Raw genomic sequence first — 7,280 nt, 5'->3', positions numbered from 1 at the left:
TACCCATAAGAAGTTGAGCCGGACTGTATCCATTTTGCAAGGGGTTCGCTCTATAAGCTAAAAGAGCAAGGTATGGATCATTGGCTTTCTTGAGAAGAGCCTTCACCATCTTGACTGCCCTTTCGGCCTCACCGTTGCTTTGGGGAAATCTTGGGTTACAATACTAGTTACATGAACAAATCCATATGAAGCTGCAAAGGATGCAAATGAGTGCCCAGAGAATTGTGGCCCATTGTCAGTAACCAGTGTCTCTGGAACTCCATGACACGTGAATATGGACTTCATGTGATCAATGACATTGGTAGACCTGGTAGGTATAAACTGAGCTATCTCCACATGTCTGGAGTAGTAGTCTACCACAAGCGGGTACGTCTTGTTTCCCAACATGAACAAATCTGCCCCTAGCCTTTGCCATGGCCTATCAGGGAACTGAGTGGGCATAAGGGGTTCCTGTCTATCTTTAATGCATGTCCTGCAGTTGAGGACTATTTCCTTCAGCTGATGACTTAACCCTGGCCACCACACTGACTGACTTGCCCACTCTCTGCATTTCACAAGTCCCAAGTGTCCCTCATGCAATTTGTTTAGAACACTGCTTCTCATGGCGGCTGGAATAACCAGCCTCGTGCCTCTAAGCAACAGTCCATCTTGCATAGTTAAGACAGCACGTTCTGCCCAATATCATTTCACTATTGGGTCACTCTTGCTGCGCTCTGTCCACCCTTCAACGCACAGTTGCATCACACTGGAACAGACATTGTCACTCATTAATTCCTCTCTCAGCTGTCCCAGATACATTGTACTTGCTGGTAAATTTTCCAATAGTGAGTCTACATATATGTCCGTGTCCTCCCAGAGTTCTCGGTCTTCTTGTGACTCATTCGGTTTTACAGGAGTGCGTGACAGTGTCCACTACCCACAAGCTCTTTCCTGGCACGTGAACGATGGAGTAGGAGTACCTACCACATCAGTCGCATTTTAAACCTCTGGATATGAGAGGGAAGAGCATCCAGAGCTTGAGCTCCTAAGAGACTCCGTAATGGCTTGTGATCGGTCTCCATTTCAAAGTGCTTTCCAATGAGAAATTTACATTTAACCAGTTGAATATGGAGAGGCACTGAAATGTAGACCTTGTTTATGTACACTGTACATGAGGTCAGAACAGTTAGCCATTTAGGTTGGTACATTAGCATGGACTCACTAACTTTAACGTTAGCTAGTTTTAGCCAGAGATACCTTGCAGCACAAGATGACATTAACATTCTGCTTGAGATGAAAATTATAATTTAATGAGTATACGACAACCAGAAAAATTAACGTTTTAGTCTTCATTGGGATTGGGGTTGAATGCTTGGGGATATTTTGCTCAAGTTTAGGAAATGTAATAAAACAAATTCCATTGCCCATCCTCGCAGGATACATGAAATCAGTGTTACAAGTACCCCAGGCACATCATTTTTCATTTGTGTAGCAAATATCAAACCGATGAAAGCTTCGGATCTTCCAGTGTTTCTCTGGAGACCGAAAATCCTTCCAAGCAGTTTGCGCAAACAGGGAACATATGCCATATGAATAAAGCACTGAATTGAAAAGATCGCCAGTAAGTGTTATGCAAAATTCCCATGGCCATTTCAATGACCACATCGCCGACAATTCCCTTGACCGCTTCCCTGGCCATGGCCGCTGCCCTGGCCCCGACCGCTGCCCTGGCCCTGGCCGCTTGCCTGGCAACTTGCCTGACCATGTGGTTCACTGCATGCAAAGCCACTGGTGGTTGGGCAACACTTCTGTGTGGCAGGCCATCATGAAAACAGCTTTCAGCACACAGTGGAATCTGTCCCGGTATGGGACATTGACCCGGCTTCACTGCGTGGACACCGATTTAGTTTGTTAGTTTTAGCCAGAGATACCTTGCAGCACAAGATGACATTAACATTCTGCTTGAGATGAAAATTATAATTTAATGAGTATACGACAACCAGAAAAATTAACGTTTTAGTCTTCATTGGGATTGGGGTTGAATGCTTGGGGATATTTTGCTCAAGTTTAGGAAATGTAATAAAACAAATTCCATTGCCCATCCTCGCAGGATACATGAAATCAGTGTTACAAGTACCCCAGGCACATCATTTTTCATTTGTGTAGCAAATATCAAACCGATGAAAGCTTCGGATCTTCTAGTGTTTCTCTGGAGACCGAAAATCCTTCCAAGCAGTTTGCGCAAACAGGGAACATATGCCATATGAATAAAGCACTGAATTGAAAAGATCGCCAGTAAGTGTTATGCAAAATTCCCATGGCCATTTCAATGACCACATCGCCGACAATTCCCTTGACCGCTTCCCTGGCCATGGCCGCTGCCCTGGCCCCGGCCGCTGCCCTGGCCCCGACCGCTGCCCTGGCCCTGGCCGCTTGCCTGGCAACTTGCCTGACCATGTGGTTCACTGCATGCAAAGCCACTGGTGGTTGGGTAACACTTCTGTGTGGCAGGCCATCATGAAAACAGCTTTCAGCACACAGTGGAATCTGTCCCGGTATGGGACATTGACCCGGCTTCACTGCGTGGACACAGATTTAGTTTGTGCATATAGACTGTATGCAACTTCAATTTACAGCACTTAACACTCAAAGCATGAACAGCAAGTTTTACCTACAGAGTGAATTATATTCCAAGTATTATTCCTCTTTTTTTGTAAAGCCATCCTGTGCTTAAAACTACCCTAAGGGATGAATTCAAACCAACTTAAGAGAACAACAAAAGGAAAAGTCTCTACTTAAAACTTACGTTGAATCCAATGCATTACTCGTGTGCGCGGGTTTTTTTTGGGACCCTTAGCATCCATTATTAAATGGAAACTCACTGAAAACAGGCGGCACACAAACAGGCCCCAAATCAAATTGACAGCATTTGTCTCCTCCAGGGCAGTCTTTTTCAGAAAAACATCCTCAACGGGAGGGCACAACTGCCAGCCTCGCCGGACAGAAACAGTCCACTAGAGGAATCAAGAGGATCATTAGGGAAGGCCAGGGAGTACGGTTTCAGCATTGGTCAATCGGGTTTCGCAATGTGTATCAAACCTAAATACAAATTTTACATATTTGTCGGCTTCAAATCAAGTGTTTTAAAACATACTACTCATTCCTAAAGCGTGTTAATTACTTTCAAAGACTGAGAGTCACTTATTTCTGCATTTCTTCAGGCTGTGTAATGAAGTCAACATATCTTCTCACCTGTGGTTCGTCTTTGAATAGCGGGAGTTATGCTCAAGTATCCGAACAGACACGATAAAACAGCAATCAACGAGAAATGCACTCGAACTGTCATTCTCCCGACCTGCGATCTCACAACGATCTCTGCTGGAAAATGCGCTGAATTGGTGCGTCAAGAGGAGCGGACAGCGAAGCTCACAAAACTAAAATGAATACGTGTTGCTGCAATATCAACCTCTGTAAAATGGGGCTTTATAGATCCAAGGAGATCAGGTAAATTCCAACCCTGATCAAACTCACCTGCCTGTAGTTTTCTAGTAATCTGGAATGCCTTGATTAGCTTGTTCAGGTGTGTTTGATTGGGGTTGGATGAGCTGAATGCTGCGTTCACGCCATGTCATAATAATTAAGGTAGCCTACTTACGAGAGGATTGTGCGTTTCTATGGCAACACTATCAACCGCAAAATGAATCTGCAGTGGTCAGGTGGTACAGTGATCACGAGTCGGACTCGTAACCCAAGGTTGCGGGTTCGAGTCTCGTACCGGCAGGGATTGTAGGGGGGGGGAGTGAATGTACAGCGCTCTCTTCCACCTTCAATACCACAACTGAGGTGCCCTTGAGCAAGGCACCGAACCCCCAACTGCATCAAAAAAATGGCTGCCCACTGCTCCGGGTGTGTGTTCACTGCTGTGTGTGTGCACTTTGGATGGGATAAATGGAGAGCACTAATTCTGAGTATGGGTCACATCACTTTACTTTATTATATCTGTATCCCCCTAGGGGGCCCCCTCTCGCGTTACGCTGGATGTGCTTGCTTTTTCCTTGTGATGTGTCAGCCGCCATTTTCAAACTTGTGCATTTGCTAATTTAAACATGAAGAGGACTTATCCGTCTGGCAGCCAGAAGCAGAAAAAAGCAAGAAGAGGAGGAAAAGATGAAATATGACAGCGGTAAATGATGGAGATAAGATTGACTAAAGGATCAATCAAATGATTTCGTTGTTAATTCCAGCTTATTTTCGTTTAATTATTTGCTAGATTAATTACTGGTAATAGTCCAATTACTAATATGGTTAGTGGGAAACAGGTTAGCTAGGGTTGCACTTAGCAGCAGCATTTTATGTAGTGTTTAGCAGGTATTAATATAGGCTGCAATAGAATAGGTGGTACCGGGGAAGATGCGTTGGGGTCTTTTTACAGTTCCAGACAGTAGTATCAACTCAATTATGTACCCGCTCGAAGTCACCCGCTTTCAAACTCTCCTGTGTGTTTTTGTGTGCGCGCTCTGGTTTCGAATCACAAAACCAAAAGTTTCTATTTATAATGTGTTTTGCAGTGTTGAGTATTGTAGCCAATCACAAGCATCTCTTCATTCAGAGTTTGAAGAAAAGTTTAAGAGGACCAAACGGTCCACGTATACTGTTTCAGGAATGACAAACGCGAGTGTAAAAAATGACGTGCGTGAATCCGCTAAATTGATCCACCATTGACGGTGGTAAGATAACTGTAGCAATGAACGTAACAAACTATCTGACAAGCCAATGTCAAAACAGAGCTGTGCTTTAAGTGATGCAGCGTAAATTCAGAGTCTGTGTTGCCTTTAGCAGCTTCTACAGGTAAAGATAACTTAAAGCACTCCTTTTGATGTGTCCTTTTCAGGCAGTGTTTGAATTTTTTTTTATAGTTTTTTTAATTAAATCTAAAAAATGCCAAAATATGTAATGCATTATTTAATTACTATACCATTAATAATTAACTTAATTTGTAGTTAACTAGTTAAGTATTTAAATAATTTACCATAGTAGGCTGTTGGTGTCTGGGCTTATTTATTTATTTACTTATTTTTAAATGACATGAGAATTTGTGAATCTCTCTCTAACACACTTTTAGCTGCATATACCATGAAACATTTTAAACATAGCCTCTTTTACTTTAACTTTTACTTTATCTTATTTAAACAGTATATTTCACAAACACCCCAAGCTTTATTCCAGTTCTAAATACACTGGTCCACAATAAGCTTTTGACCTGTATCACCTGTTATAATATATTTATTAGTACAACTGTGTTTAAGAATATCAACGTCTCCTAGGGACATGCTGTCTTTAACATATATTGTCTCAGAAGAATCACTTCCATAAGCTCTTACAAATTGTATTACTTGCTGGGCTATGGCGTCAAATACGACAGCATACTCGTTTGGTGTAACTGCGCTCTAAAAATGCTTTAAAGGGGTCATATGATGCTGCTAAAAAGAACATTATTTTGTGTATTTAGTGTAATGAAATGTGTTTGTGCGGTTTAAGGTTAAAAAAACACATTATTTTCCACATACTGTACATTATTGTTTCTCCTCTATGCCCTGCCTTTCTGAAACGCGTCGATTTTTATAAAGCTCATCTGTCTGAAAAAGCGAGGTGTGCTCTGATTGGCCATCTATCCAGTGCGTTGTGAATTTCTCAAGCGTGTGACGGAAATGTTGCGTCCCTTACCATATTGTGATGCCTGCGGCAACCACATGTGACGACCCCGGGCTAGACTCCGCTTCAGCCACGGTGAAAGCCGATCCGGCGATCGACAGTGCGAAGGTGAAGTATTTCCTCAGCGACCAGCACGGATCAGCTCTAGGCATGACGAAGCGATATCGTCCTCTTTTGGAAGACCAAACAAAGTAGTTTCGCTTTCACAACGAAGCACACAGCGCTTTCACGACATGGCGGCGGCGGCAACAATACTACATCGAGAATAAAAGTTACACCTTCTTTCTTTGCGTGAACATTTGGGCGGCGTTATGCAAATCTTCCCAGATAGTGACGTAGGTATGTGGGGGCGTGTTAGAACGAGCCGTGTTAGGTAGGTTTACAGATCTTCTTTATGCACCAAGAGCTTGTCACACTCCAAAGAGAAAGGAAAAATTGAAATCGCATCATATGACCCCTTTAAAACAACCCAATGTGGGTTATTTTGCCAACCGAGCGCTGGGTCAAATATGGACAAACCCAGCTGGAGATGATGGGGGTTGGTGTTAAAGAATTGTGTTATAATAACCCCTACAAATACAACTCATTATATACACTATAAACACTTTAAAGGAGACAGACATGTAGATGTTTGTGAAAGATGTTTTCTCTGTTTTGGAGGGATGCTTATTTTTTAAATCAAACCCTCTTTATTGTATCAAAATTAGTTAATACTTTACTATTTATGTTAACTGATGGACTCGTAACATTTCCGTCACACGCTTGAGGAATTCGGCCAATCACAACGCACTGGATAGCTGGCCAATCAGAGCACACCTCGCTTTTTCAGACTGATGAAGTCAGGTGGATTACTTATTGTGATGTTTTTTGGGGGAAGTCGTGGCCTAATGGTTAGAGAGTCGTAACCCAAAGGTTGCGAGTTCGAGTCTCCGGTCCGGCGATGAATGTACAGCGCTCTCTTCCACCTTCAATACCACGACTGAGGTGCCCTTGAACAAGGCACCGACCCCTCAACTGCTCCCCAGGCGCCGCAGCATAAATGGCTGCCCACTGCTCCGGGTGTGTGTGTTCACGGTGTGTGTGTGTGTTCACTGCTGTGTGTGTGCACTTAGGATGGGTTAAATGCAGAGCACTAATTGCTAGTATGGGTGGCCACATGTCACTTCACTGTTTGGGCACAGTTGTGATGGCACCCGTCAGAACGAGAGGAGAGCAGAGGATCCGTTGGAGAGCAAGTGATGTAATTTAGTAATGCTAAATTTCTCCAATTCTGTTCTGATGAATAAACAAACTCACCTATATCTTAGCTGGGACAAAGGTGAGTAAATTATCAGTGAACTATTCCTTTAATCTAGCATTGCATCCTCGAATAAGTGATAAATAAGAGAATAATGCATCTTTTGAGGAAGAGAGAAATCGAACAAAAATTAAATTAAAAATATTGCACATGAAACCAATAATCATTTTTTCGTCCTTTTATCTTCTTTCATTCAGTGTAGCATTAACATTTCTACCATTGGCCAGGTAAGCAATTTTTTCCTTTGCTTTAAAACTGTGATTCAAAACCAGGTGGTACTCTAAAAGATTCT

The 7,280-nt window shown here is 42.8% G+C and overlaps 1 long non-coding RNA gene across 2 annotated transcripts; it reads right to left on the bottom strand.

The window, feature by feature from the left end:
• Positions 1–1,553: 1,553 nt before the first annotated feature.
• LOC107599168 (uncharacterized) lies at positions 1,554–3,462 on the bottom strand. Of its 2 annotated transcripts, XR_001610642.1 has the most exons (4): positions 3,232–3,462; positions 2,862–2,993; positions 2,326–2,558; positions 1,554–1,712 (listed from the first exon to the last, which is right to left on the bottom strand). It is a non-coding gene; the product is annotated as an uncharacterized lncRNA (long non-coding RNA). The 2 variants fall into 2 exon arrangements; XR_001610641.1 differs by lacking the exon at positions 1,554–1,712 and having other exon boundaries at positions 2,234–2,558.
• Positions 3,463–7,280: the final 3,818 nt, after the last annotated feature.

Source organism: Sinocyclocheilus grahami, unplaced genomic scaffold (genome assembly GCF_001515645.1).
Source record: "Sinocyclocheilus grahami isolate Dianchi unplaced genomic scaffold, SAMN03320097.WGS_v1.1 scaffold261.1, whole genome shotgun sequence".
Classification (NCBI taxonomy): Eukaryota; Metazoa; Chordata; class Actinopteri; order Cypriniformes; family Cyprinidae; genus Sinocyclocheilus; species Sinocyclocheilus grahami.
This window is presented reverse-complemented; position numbering and strand designations above follow the sequence as displayed.